The following is a 12679-nucleotide window of genomic DNA, read 5'->3' as shown; positions in this document are numbered from 1 at the left end:
GTAAATCACCAAGGGTTAATTTGGGCTTTTGCCCCCACTTGCATAAAGTAGGATTAGTCCTTATGACCTTATGGGAAAGATTTATAATTTAGTCTGAGGAGGGGCCTAGGGTGATATTAGCTCCTATCCCTATATAATTTGGGGGTTCTGGGTTCAGACACAGCCAGCAATCTTGAGTTGTATTAGGCTCAGTAACATTAATAAAGTAAAAGACAGAGTTCAGTAGATCTAATAAAGGCTTTCATGGCCCAGGATTTGGAGTGATTAGGGAGGAAGGGTTAAAGCAGGGGCTATTGTAATTTTTGACTTAAGAGTTAGGGGGTTGACTTGCGGGTACTGGGAGCAACCCAGGAATTAAGGGTCTGTTAGAGCCTACTGGATTTAATTCTTGGGGAGGGTCATATCTTTGAATAGTAAATTCCATGCCTAGGTCTGGTCTCCATATATACAGTTGTAACCCCCAAGTTTTTCCTTGTTCCTATCCTCCCCTAGCTAGTGAATGCCATTTCTTTATAGTTATTGTTACAGAGTTACAATTTCCTTTTTTACAGAAGAATCTGTAAGGTCCCCTTTTGAAGTCAATAAATGGGTCTTTGTTGGTCCATGAGGCTATGGTTTCACATCCCCAGGAAGCACAGTGGTATTGAAATTCCCCTTGACAACTGGGTTCCCCATTTGCTGGGCAAATATAATGTTGTGTATGTTTTAAATCTCTTTCATATGATAAATTCTCACAGATAAGTACATTTGTACCAGGACCACTTCCCATTTCTCTGACACTCATGTCATCAGTGAGGTCACATAAATCTCATGAAAAAATGGGTTGAGTCAAGGTGACTAATGTCTTAACGACTGTCCCTTCTATGGTTTTCCTTAATTCCCATGTGTAATTTTTAAGCTGGTGAGGTGTACAATTAACAATGGAAAGTGTAATTAAAAGGGCCCAGAAGAACCTGAGAAATTCATATCTTTAGTGGATTGTCCATGGGTTGGACAGTCCATCTTCAGTCATTGATGCTTCTTCTTCTGATATCCTTCTTGATCTGGGAGTGGTGGATCCAGTGATGCTTTCCCGCTACTTTGACAGCAGTTGGAGTCATTAGGATCACCAGCAGGGGTCCAGTCCAGTTGGGTTCCAGTGTAGATGGCTGAAGTTTTTTAATCCACATTAGGTCACTGGGGTGGAAGGGGTGAGTCAGAGCCTCTGCTGGGCAGTGAGTAGGATGGACTTCTTTGACCAAACCGCTGATTTGCTGAGAGGCTTGTTGAAGTGCCTGGAGGGATGTTAAGAGATAATGGTTATCTTATTTCAGCAAGTTTTTCTCCCCCAAGTTTAGGAATTAATGGAGGTAATCATCCAAACATGATTTCAAAGGGAGTGATGCCCATCACATAGGGAGTGCATCTGGCCCAAAGAAGAACAAAAGGAAGGAGACTCACCCAGTTCTCATCAGTCTCAAGTTTTAGTTTTGTAAGTGTGTCTTTCAGGTTCCTATTCATCCTTTCTACTTGTCCTGAACTCTGAGGCCGATAAATACAGTGTAACCTCCATTTTATATTTAAGGTTTTAGCTAATAATTGTGTTGCTTGAGCTATGAAAGTTGGGCCATTGTCAGGTCCTATAGTTGTTGGGAGGTCAAATCGGGGAATAATTTCTAAGATTAGCTTTTTGACTGTAACCTGAGCTGTTTCAGGTTTGGTGGGGAATGCTTCAGCCCATTCTGAAAAAGTATCTATAAAAACGAAGAGATAACGATACCCATGCAGTCCTGGTTTTACCCCAGTAAAGTCCACTTCCCAGTGTTCACCGGGTGTTAGTCCACAAAGCTGAGTTCCTTGTGAGAGAACCACCTGGTTACTTGGGTTGACTTGTGCACATATTTGACACCTGGAAGAGACTTGTTTGACATGTTGGCTTAATTTTGGCATGTAATAATCTTTTTGTAACAGTTCAGTCAATTTGGTGCCACCAAGATGGGTGCTCTGGTGCAGCTTCTTAACCAGAGTTTGCCCCAGTACTTCTGGTAAGAATATTCTCCCATCTGGGAGCATTTTCCATCCCCTAGAGTTAGTCACAGTCTTTGAAATTCCTTTCAGACACTCTTCATCCTTTGTGTATATAGGGGTACTGGACAATAAACGTATTGACAAGACAGGTAAGATTTGTAGAGGCCCCACTTGTTTTTGGGCCACCTCTCATGCTGTTTGATCTGCAAAGGAGTTTCCTAGGAATTCTGGAGTACTGTTAGTCTGATGTCCTTTACAATGTATGATTGCCACCTTGTAGGGTAGCCAGAGGGCTTCCAACAGGGTCAGAATTTCTGTAACCTTTTTTATTTCTTTTCCTCCTGATGTGAGTAGTCCCCTTTCTTGGTATAAGGCCCCATGTACATGTGCAGTTGCAAAGGCATACCTACTATCAGTGTAGATATTAGCTGTTTTCCCTTTTCCATGCCATAATGCCTAAGTAAGAGCAATGAGATCTGCCTTCTGGGCTGATGTACCATAGCCTAAACTTTGGGCCTATACAACCTGATCTTGTGTGACCACCGTGGCCCCAGTGTACCTGACTCCATTGCAGATATAACTGCTGCCATCTATGTAGAGAACCTCATCTGGGTTTGGCCATGGGATGTCAGTCAAATCTGGCCATAGGTTTTGGAGGGATTCCAATACCTCCAGGGAGTTATGCAGGGGTTCAGATAGGTCATCATCTGGGAGGAGTGTAGTTGGGTTCAAGGCTGTGGTCTTGAGAAATTTAATCTGAGGAGGATCTAGAAGCAAGGCTTGATACTGGGTGAGGTGAGCATTTGATAACCATCTGTCAGGTGGACTCTGTAATAGGGCCTCTACTGAGCGGGGCGCTACCAATTGTAAATCCTGTCCCAGAGTCAGTTTAGATGCTTCCTTTACTAGAATGGCTGTGGCAGCGACTGCATGTAAACAATTTGACCATCCTGCTGGTACATAATCCAGCCTTTTAGATAAATAGGCTACAGGTCATTTCCAGGGCCCTAAAATCTGAGTATGAACTCCCTTTGCTATTCCCAGTGTCTCAGCCACAAATACTTGGAAGGGCTTGGTCACATCAGGCAGTGCTAAGGCAGGAGCAGTGGTCAGGGCCTTCTTTAGAGTTTCAAATGCCTTTTGTTCTGATTCTGTCCAGATTATGGATGTTTCTTTTCCTCCCATGCATTCATATGAGGGCTTTGCTATTTCTGCAAACCCTGGTATCCAAAGTTGGCAAGAGCCTACTGCACCCAGAAATTCCCTCACTTGTCTCTTGGTTTTAGGGCATGAGATTTTAAGAATTGCTTCTATATGCCCAGTTGAGAGTGTTCTTTTTCCTTTACTTAACTCATAACCTAGGTATGTGACTGTCTGGGTACATAACAGCTTTCTTTGCAGAGACTCGGTATCCCAGGGAGGCTAATTCTTTTAATAAGTCCTCAGTAGCTCTTTTACAATCAGGTACATCTTTAGCAGCTATTAGAAAGTCATCTACATACTGAAGGACAGTAACTTCTGGGTGTTGTTGCTGGAAGCACAACAGATCTTGACTTAAGGCCTCAACAAAAAGGGTTGTGGAGTTTTTAAAACCTTGTGGCAACCATGTCCATGTCAATTGTCTGGAATAACCTCCCTCTGGGTTGACCCATTCAAAAGCAAATAGAGGTTGGCTTACCTCTGCAAGTGGGGGACTGAAGAATGCATCCTTTAGATCCAGCACAGTGTAGACTTTTTGATATGGAGGCAGCAGGCTTAAGAGAGTACAGGGGTTAGGCACCATTGGGTGAATGACTTCTCTAAGGTCCTGCACTGGCCGAAAGTCCCTGGTTTCCAGATTTTGAACAGGGAGAAGAGGAGTATTCCAGGCTGATTGGCAAGATACTAGAATATTTGCTTCTCTTAATTTCTGAATATGAATATCAATTCCCTTTTTGGCTTCCAGACTGATAGGGTATTGTTTTACCTCACTGGAGTTGCTGTACTAGTCAATTTGACAATGAATGGTTGCCAGTGAGAGGCTAGACCTGGTGAGTTGGTTCTGCCCAGAACCCTGTAATCTGCTTTTGGAGTTCAGAGAAATACTTGGTAGATGGGATGGGTGTTTCTTCTGCCATTACAAGGTATTCATCACTGAGGGGACAAGTTAACATAATAGCAGCTGGAGGTTCATTGATGGTCAGTTTGGCAGAGTTCCCTTAGAAAGAAATGGTAGCCTGTAATTTTTCTAAAAGGTCTCTTCCCAGTAAAGGGTAAGGACAATCAGGCATCCCAGAAAGGAATGAGTAATTGTTCCTTTTCCCAAATTGGTGATGCAAGCTTTAGCTCAAGGATAAGATTTGGACTTGCCTTCTGCCCCCTTATGGGGGTCTTTTCCTTAAATAAAGTTTCTTCTGTCTCAGTCAAAACCAAGAAAATAGCTCCAGTATCCACCAAAAAGCTGACTGGTTTGCTCCCTATCTCTAGTGTAACCCTGGGCTCCTGGGGGCTCATCTGAATGGAGCCCCGGTCCCATCAGTCTTCAGATCCTTCCATCTGGAGGACTGCAGTTGGCTTTTGTCTTTTATTTGGACATTAATTTTTCCAATGTCCTTTTTTCTTCCAATATGCACATTGGTCTCTTAATAAAGCAGTCTTTTAAATTTGTCCTTTATTGGGGTAGGGTTCTGGCCTGGAGAGTCCCTTCAAGTTTGGACCCTGGGGTCCTGCCATGGCTGTTAGCATAATTTTTGCCATGCATTTTGTTTGTCTGTCCTCGGGTGGGTTTCCATTATTGTAAGTCTTCTGGGCTATTTCCACCAACTCTGACAGCACTTTTCCCTCAAATCCTTCCTGTCTTTGTAATTTCTTTCTAATATCTGTGGCCAACTAGGTAACAAAGGCAATATTTACTGCTTGTCTGTTCTCTGGGGTTTCTGGATCAATTGGGGTGTACAACCAATAAGCCTCTAGGAGGCACTCTAGGAACATGGCCGGGGATTAATTTGGCTGCTGAATAGTCTCGCTTATCTTAGACAAACTGGTAGGTTTCCATGCTGTAGCTCACACTCCACTGAGCAGAGACTGGCGATACTGATTGAGAGCCTCCTTACCTCTGTCTGAATTAGGATCCCAGGCAGGTCAAGAGGACAGGAAAACAGTTTCCAATCACACAATGTAATCGGAGGGCTGGCCACTTGGTCCCAACACAGTTTTGAGAGCCCCCCCTCTGAATACGCTCTCGTTCCTCCAGGGTAAACAGGGTTTGAAGTAGCTGTTGGCAATCATCCCAGGAGACTGGTGAGTGTAAAAGACAGATTCTAGGAGAGATATTAATCCCTGGGGCTTTTCAGAAAAGGAAGGGTTTTTGTTTTTCTAATTGTAAAGATCGCTAGTAGAGAAAGGAACATAAAACATAAAAGTTTGTTCTGAACCAGGTGACACAGCTTGCCTAAGGGGCAGTTGAGGAACTGGTGACACAGAGGAGTCTGGGGAAGGAGTGTTGAGGTAGGGGGGATTGGGATAATAATGAGAACTGCTCCGAGTATGGGGTGGACTCATTGGGGGACAATGGGCAGTGGGAGACTAGGTGGAGGGAGAAGGACAGGTGGGAAGAGATGGAAGGGATGGGTGGAGCAGGAGGGAATAATGGGGGAGAGGGATAGGAGGGGGGAAAAGAACCTCTGGTATCTCTGGAAGGACTGGTGATTTGGGCTCCTGACGGTCTGGGGGACCTGATTTCGTCCACAAAATAGCTCCTGATTCCTTATATTTTTTCTTGAAGTCCTGTGAACAAAATTTGAGCCACTTGGAGTTATCAGACAGAATATTAATCCAAATTTGAATGTAAGGCATTTGATAAGGATGTCCAGGCCACCCAAAGACAATTTGTTGAATTTTATAGGTGGTAGTGAGGTCAGTGGTCCCCTGGGGGGGCCATCCGACCTTGAAAGTTGGCCATTCTCTCTTACAGAATTTAGAGAGAGAAAAGAAGTGGGTTCCATAGTCACTGGCTCTCTTCTGGAATTTCTGGAAATTAGTTAACATGCACTGGAGGGAAGTACATGACTGACATGAGGGAGACTGACCCATGCTTACACTTAAGGGCAACAACAACAACAACAACAAAAAAAAAAAAAAACAGAAAAGGACAAACAAATACAGAGCAGATAAAACACCAAAGACATGGACAAGTAGCCACTCCAGATTCCTGACCAGAGGGATTGAGCAAAGTCTTGCCAGTTCTGGACTTAGGAAGTAATGCTGTGTCCATCCTTCCTCTGAGTCCCCAGATACAGATCTGCCCGAAACAGACTTACAGGTCCCCCAGGGGTGCAGACAGGTGACTCTCTTGGAGAATTTAGTCCAGCCCTGGAGTGGGGCTCCACACACCATGCAGCCTGGGGCTGAGGAATGTCATTGTGACCTCTCCCCTCAACAGGAGTTTCCAGGTCAGTGGTGAGCAGTGGCTACCCACCAGGCAGCAAGAATCTCGCTGGGGCCTCCAAATGTTATGGGGTGCAACTTAAAAACAGTCTGATCACCACTGAAAAGTCCAAATTTGAGAGTCTTTATTAAGCTGGTCAGTTGACAGTCTCACACAATGCGCCAAAAAATGGCTATTGGGAGAACAGTCCCAACCACAAGGTTGTAGGGGTTCTTATCCAAAAATCACATCAATCATAAGTGTCTGTTGCTATGATTTGAAATTACAAACTAACATCATGAGATCATCAACAGAGGGAGAAGTAGGTCAAAATGAACCATAACTAGGTACAAACTAAAGAATGGTTACTGGGGGGTTTCAAGATGGCGGACTAGAGGGTGGCTGCATTTCATGTTGCTCCAGGACTCAAGATTCAAAAGAGGAGATAGTGAGTGACTTGGGACCAACTCAAAGCCGCCGGGTGAGTTTCTCCCATTGGGGAGGCGTCCCGGATGGGGCGGTAGCCCCGGAACGCAGGGAAATTTGTGAAGTAGAGTTGCTTGGTGAGACGCCCCTCCCCCCGCTGGAGCGGTAAACATGGACAGCGGGGAACTTTGCAGAGGAGGCCGCGCAGCACAGCGCTTGGTTTCGGAGCAATTTTCCGGGGCTTCGGCAGCTGCCAGAGGAAGAGCTGGGCGGTGAGCTATTTGGACTCAGCAACTGCCTGAACAACCAGGGGGGGGCTGTCCTGAGGAGGTGGAGGTGCGCAGTGAGTTGCTTGGTCTCCAAGCGCCCACACAGAACACCGGGTGGCTGCCTGGAGGAAGAGATGAGTGTCGGGTCACTGGGGCTTGGAACATATGTACGAGGCTCCAAGTAACTGCTCAGAGGACGGGTTGCATAGCCAGGCGATTAGGTGCAAAGCACGGTCCAGTCCGGGGACCTAGGCGCCTTTTGTTGAAAGAGCTACACAGAGACAAGCTGAGGGGCGGAGTGAAGGTTCCAGGACGGCGGGCAGCTTCTCTAAGGAGGGACAACCTAAGGAGACTCGTCTGCAAAGGGTGAGGCTCCCAGGCCCAGGAGGTAGGTCCGGGCCCCTGGGAACGTTGCCTGGGAAAGATGCCTTGCCCAGGCGGAAAGAGACACCCCTCCCCCCACTGGAGCAGTGAACATGGAAAGCAGGGAACTTTGCAGAAGAGGCTGCACAGCACAGCGCTTGGTTTCGGAGCAAGCTGCTGGGGCTCCGGCGGCTGCCAGAGGAAGAGCTGGGCGGCGAGCTATTTGGACTCAGCAACAGCCTGAACAATGGGGGGGGCTGTCCTGAGGAGGTGGAGGTGCGCAGTGAGTTGCTTGGTCTCCAAGCGCCCACACAGAACACCAGGTGGCTGCCTGGAGGAAGAGATGAGTGTCGGGTCACTGGGGCTTGGATCATATGTATGAGGCTCCAAGTGGCTGCTCAGAGGAGGGGTCTCATAGACAGGTGATTAGGTGCAAAACACGGTCCGGTCCGGAGACCTAGGCACCTTTTGTTGAAAGAGCTACACAGAGACAAGCTGAGGGGCGGAGCGAAGGTTCCAGGACTGCGGGCAGCTTCTCTGAGGAGGGGCGACATAAGAAGGCTCGTCTGCGAAGGGCAGGGCTCCCAGGCCCAGGAGGTAGGTCCAGGCCCCTGGGAACGTTGCCTGGGAAGGCTGCCCTGCCCAGGCGGTAGTTGTGGACTGAGGGGAACCTCTAGGAGGGGAACTGACCAGCAAGACCTCCCCATCGGGTGAGTCTTCCCCGCCGGGTGAGGTTTTCCCACAAGAATGGTAAAACCAGAGACACAGGCACAAACAGGCCTTGCCTCAGCCTGCAACCTAGTTCCCCTTTGGATGACCATTGGTCAACAAGTAGAGGCACCTCTGCCCACTAGCAGGGAATATACCCCACCTGAAGACCACCACCCATAGAGAGGCAGCTTCCTTGGGGAGAACCGCAGTATCAACTTGCTCTAAGACTTCAGGCTACTGAAGGATAAGAGGGGATACACTAGCAATCTTCAGGGACATTATAAGTCAATACAGGAAATCTGCAACATCTCAGCAGTCCACTGATACCTGAACGACATGAGAAAACAAGGGAAGAAAATGCCTCAAACAAATCTGGATGTTACATCAATAAAATCCAATGACAGCATGGCAATAGAAATGTCAGAAAGGGAGTTCAGAATGTACATAATTAACATGTTAAGGGAAGCAAACAATGAAATGAAAGATCAAATGCAGGCATTGAATGAATGCACCAATCGACAGTTAAAAGAGCAAATACAGGAAGCAAAAGACCATTTCAATAAAGAGTTAGAGATATTGAAAAAAAAAACAAACAGAAATCCTTGAAATGAAGGAAACAATAAACAAAATTAAGAACTCCATAGAAAGCACAACCAATAGGATAGAACACCTGGAAGACAGAACCTCAGATGTTGAAGACAAAATATTTAACCTTGAAAACAAAGTCGAACAAACAGAGAAGATGGTAAGAAATCATGAACAGAATCTCCAAGAACTATGGGATATCATGAAAAGGCCAAATTTGAGAATTATTGGGATTGAGGAAGGCTTACAGAAACAAACCAAAGGAATGAACAACCTATTCAATGAGATAATTTCAGAAAATTTCCCAAATCTGAAGAATGAAATGGAAAATCAAGTCCAAGAGGCTTATAGGACTCCAAATACACAAAATTACAACAGACCCACACCAAGGCACATTATAATGAAAATACCTAACATACAAAATAAAGACAGAATCTTAAAGGCTGTGAGAGAAAAGAACCAAATTACATTCAGGGGGAAACCAATACAGATATCAGCAGATTTTTCAATCCAGACCTTAAAAGTTAGAAGGGCCTGGATAACATTTTTCAAGCCCTAAAAGAAAATGGATGCCAACAAAGAATCTTATACCAGCAAAACTTACCTTCAGATTTGACGATGAAATAAAATCCTCCCATGATAAACAAAAGCTAAAAGAATATACAAAAAGAAAGCCAGCATTACAGAACATTCTCAGGAAAATATTCCATGAAGAAGAGATGAAAAACAAAGAAGCAAATCAGCAAAGGGAGGAGCTATCCTGAAGGAACTCTCAAATAAAGAGGAACCAAGTCATGTCAAAAATAAACAAATAAATGAATAAAATGAGTCAAATGACCAGGAATACAAATCATATCTCATCAATAACCCTGAATATTAATGGCCTGAATTCATCAATCAAAGGACATAGACTGGCAGATGGATAAAAAAGAAAGATCCAACAATATATTGCCTGCAAGAGACTCATCTCTTAGAAAGAGATACCCAAAGACTAAAGGTGAAAGGATGGGAAAAAACTTACCGTGCACATGGACCCACCAAAAAAGCTGGGGTATCCATCCTCATTTCAGATAAAGTGGACTTCAAGCCAAAGTTAGTCAAAAGGGATAAAGAAGGACATTTCATACTGATTAAGGGAACCATAAATCAGCAAGACATAACAATCATAAATATCTATGCCCCAAACAGTGGCTCACCCATGTATGTCAAACAAATCCTTCTCAATCTCAGAAACCAAATAGACCACAATACAATAATACTAGGTGATTTTAACACGCCTCTCTCACGCCTGGACAGATCTTCCAAACAAAAATTGAACAAAGAAACCATAGATCTCAATAACACAATCAATAATTTAGACTTAACAGACATTTATAGAATATACCATCCAACAAAGAGTGAATACACTTTCTTCTCAGCAGCACATGGATCCTTCTCTAAAATAGACCATATATTATGCCACAAAGCTAATGTTAGCAAATACAAGAAGATAGAGACACTTCCTTGAATTTTATCAGATCATAATGGATTGAAATTAGAAATAAATGAAAGAGTAAAAAACAGAAATTACTCCAACACCTGGAGAGTAAACAATATGCTATTATGTGATGAATGGATAACAGAAGATATTAGGAAGGAAATTTAAAAATTCTTAGAGATAAATGAGAACAAAGAAACATCATATCAAAATCTCTGGGACACTATGAAAGCAGTACTTAGAGGAAAATTTATTTCATGGAGCACATTCAATAAAAGAAGCAAAGCTCAACAAATAAATGACCTAACACTACAGCACAAAGCCCTAGAAAAAGAAGAACAGACCAAGACCAAAAGTAGTAGAAGACAGGAAATAGTTAAACTGAGAGCTGAAATCAGCAAAATTGAAACAAAAGAAACAATACAAAAAATTGACAAAATAAATAGTTGGTTCCTCGAAAAAAATAAAAAAAATTGATAAATCTTTAGCCACACTAACAAAGAGAAGACGAGAGAAAACCCAAATCACAAAATTTCAAAATGAACAAGGAAATATCACAACAGACATGACTGAAATACAAAACATAATTAGAAGCTATTTTGAAAACCTATACTCCAACAAAATAGAAAACTCCGAAGACATCAACAGGTTTCTAGAGACATATGAATTGCCTAAACTGAATGAGGAGGACATACACAATTTAAATAGACCAATTTCAAGCAATGAAATAGAAGAAGTCATCAAAAGCCTACCAACAAAGAAAAGTCCAGGACCAGATGGGTTCTCACCCGAGTTCTACAAAACCTTTAAAGAAGAGCTCATTCCAATACTTTTCAAAGTATTCCATGAAATAGAAGAGGAGGGAACTCTCCCAAACTCATTCTACAAAGCCAATATCATCCTGATACCTAAACCAGACAGAGACACATGGAGGAAAGAAAATTTCAGACCAATATCCTTAATGAACATCGACGCAAAAATTCTGAACAAAATTTTAGCAAATCGCATACAAAAACATATTAAAAAGATAGTGCACCATGATCAAGTGGGTTTCATCCCAGGGATGCAAGGTTCGTTCAACATCAGGAAATCAATAAATGTAATTCACCATATCAAAAGACTTAAAGTCAAGAATAACATGATTATTTCAATAGATGCAGAAAAAGCATTTGATAAAATACAGCATCCTTTCACGCTCAAAACACTAGAAAAATAGGGATAGTGGGAACGTTCATTAACATTGTAAAGGCCATCTATGCTAAGCCCATGGCTAATATCATTCTTAATGGTGAAAAACTGAAAGCATTCCCCCAAAAATCTGGAAGAAGGCAGGGATGCCCTCTCTCACCACTCCTATTCAATATAGTCCTTGAAACTCTAGCCAGAGCAATTAGACAGACCAAAGAAATTAAAGGGATACGAATAGGAAAAGAAGAACTCAAACTATCCCTATTTGCTGATGATATGATTATATACTTAGAGGAACCAGGAAATTCCACCAGAAAACTCTTAGAACTCATAAGTGAATTTAGCGGGATATAAGATCAATGCACATAAATCTAATGCATTTTTATACATAAGTGATGAATCTTCAGAAAGAGAAGTTAGAAAAACTACCCCATTCACAATAGCCTCGAAAAAAATAAAATACTTGGGAATCAATCTCACAAAAGAGGTGAAAGACCTCTACAATGAGAACTACAGAACACTAAAGAAAGAAATTCAAGAACACCTTAGAAGATGGAAAGATCTCCCATGTTCCTGGATAGGCAGAATTAATATTGTCAAATGGCCATACTACCAAAAGTGCTATACAGATTCAATGCAATTCCAATTAAAATCCCAACAATGTACCTTACAGAAGCAGAACAAGCAATCATGAAATTCATCTGGAAGAATAAGAAACCCAGAATTGCTAAAGCAATCCTTCGCAGGAAAAATGAAGCAGGGGGTATTGCAATACCAGATCTTCAAATCTACTACAAAGCAATAGTAACAAAAATGGCATGGTATTGGTACCAAAATAGACAGGTAGATCAATGGTACAGAATAGAGGACATGGACACAAACCCAAATAAATATAATTTTCTCATACTAGACAAAGGTTCCAAAAATATGCAATGGAGAAAAGATAGCCTCTTCAACAAATGGTGCTGGGAGAATTGGAAATCCATATGCAACAGAATGAAACTAAACCCATATCTCTCACCATGCATGAAACTGAACTCAAAATGGATTAAGGACCTCGGAATCAGACCAGAGACCTTGCATCTTATAGAAGAAAAAGTAGGTCCAGATCTTACATATCAGCTTAGGACTAGAGTTTCTCAACAGGACTCCCATAGCACAAGAAATAAAAGCAAGAATCAACAACTGGGATAGATTCAAACTAAAAAGCTTTCTCTCAGCAAAGGAAACTATCAGCAATGTGAAGAA

This window comes from Sciurus carolinensis, unplaced genomic scaffold (genome assembly GCF_902686445.1).
Source record: "Sciurus carolinensis unplaced genomic scaffold, mSciCar1.2, whole genome shotgun sequence".
NCBI lineage: Eukaryota > Metazoa > Chordata > Mammalia > Rodentia > Sciuridae > Sciurus > Sciurus carolinensis.
Note: the sequence above shows the minus strand (reverse complement) of the source record.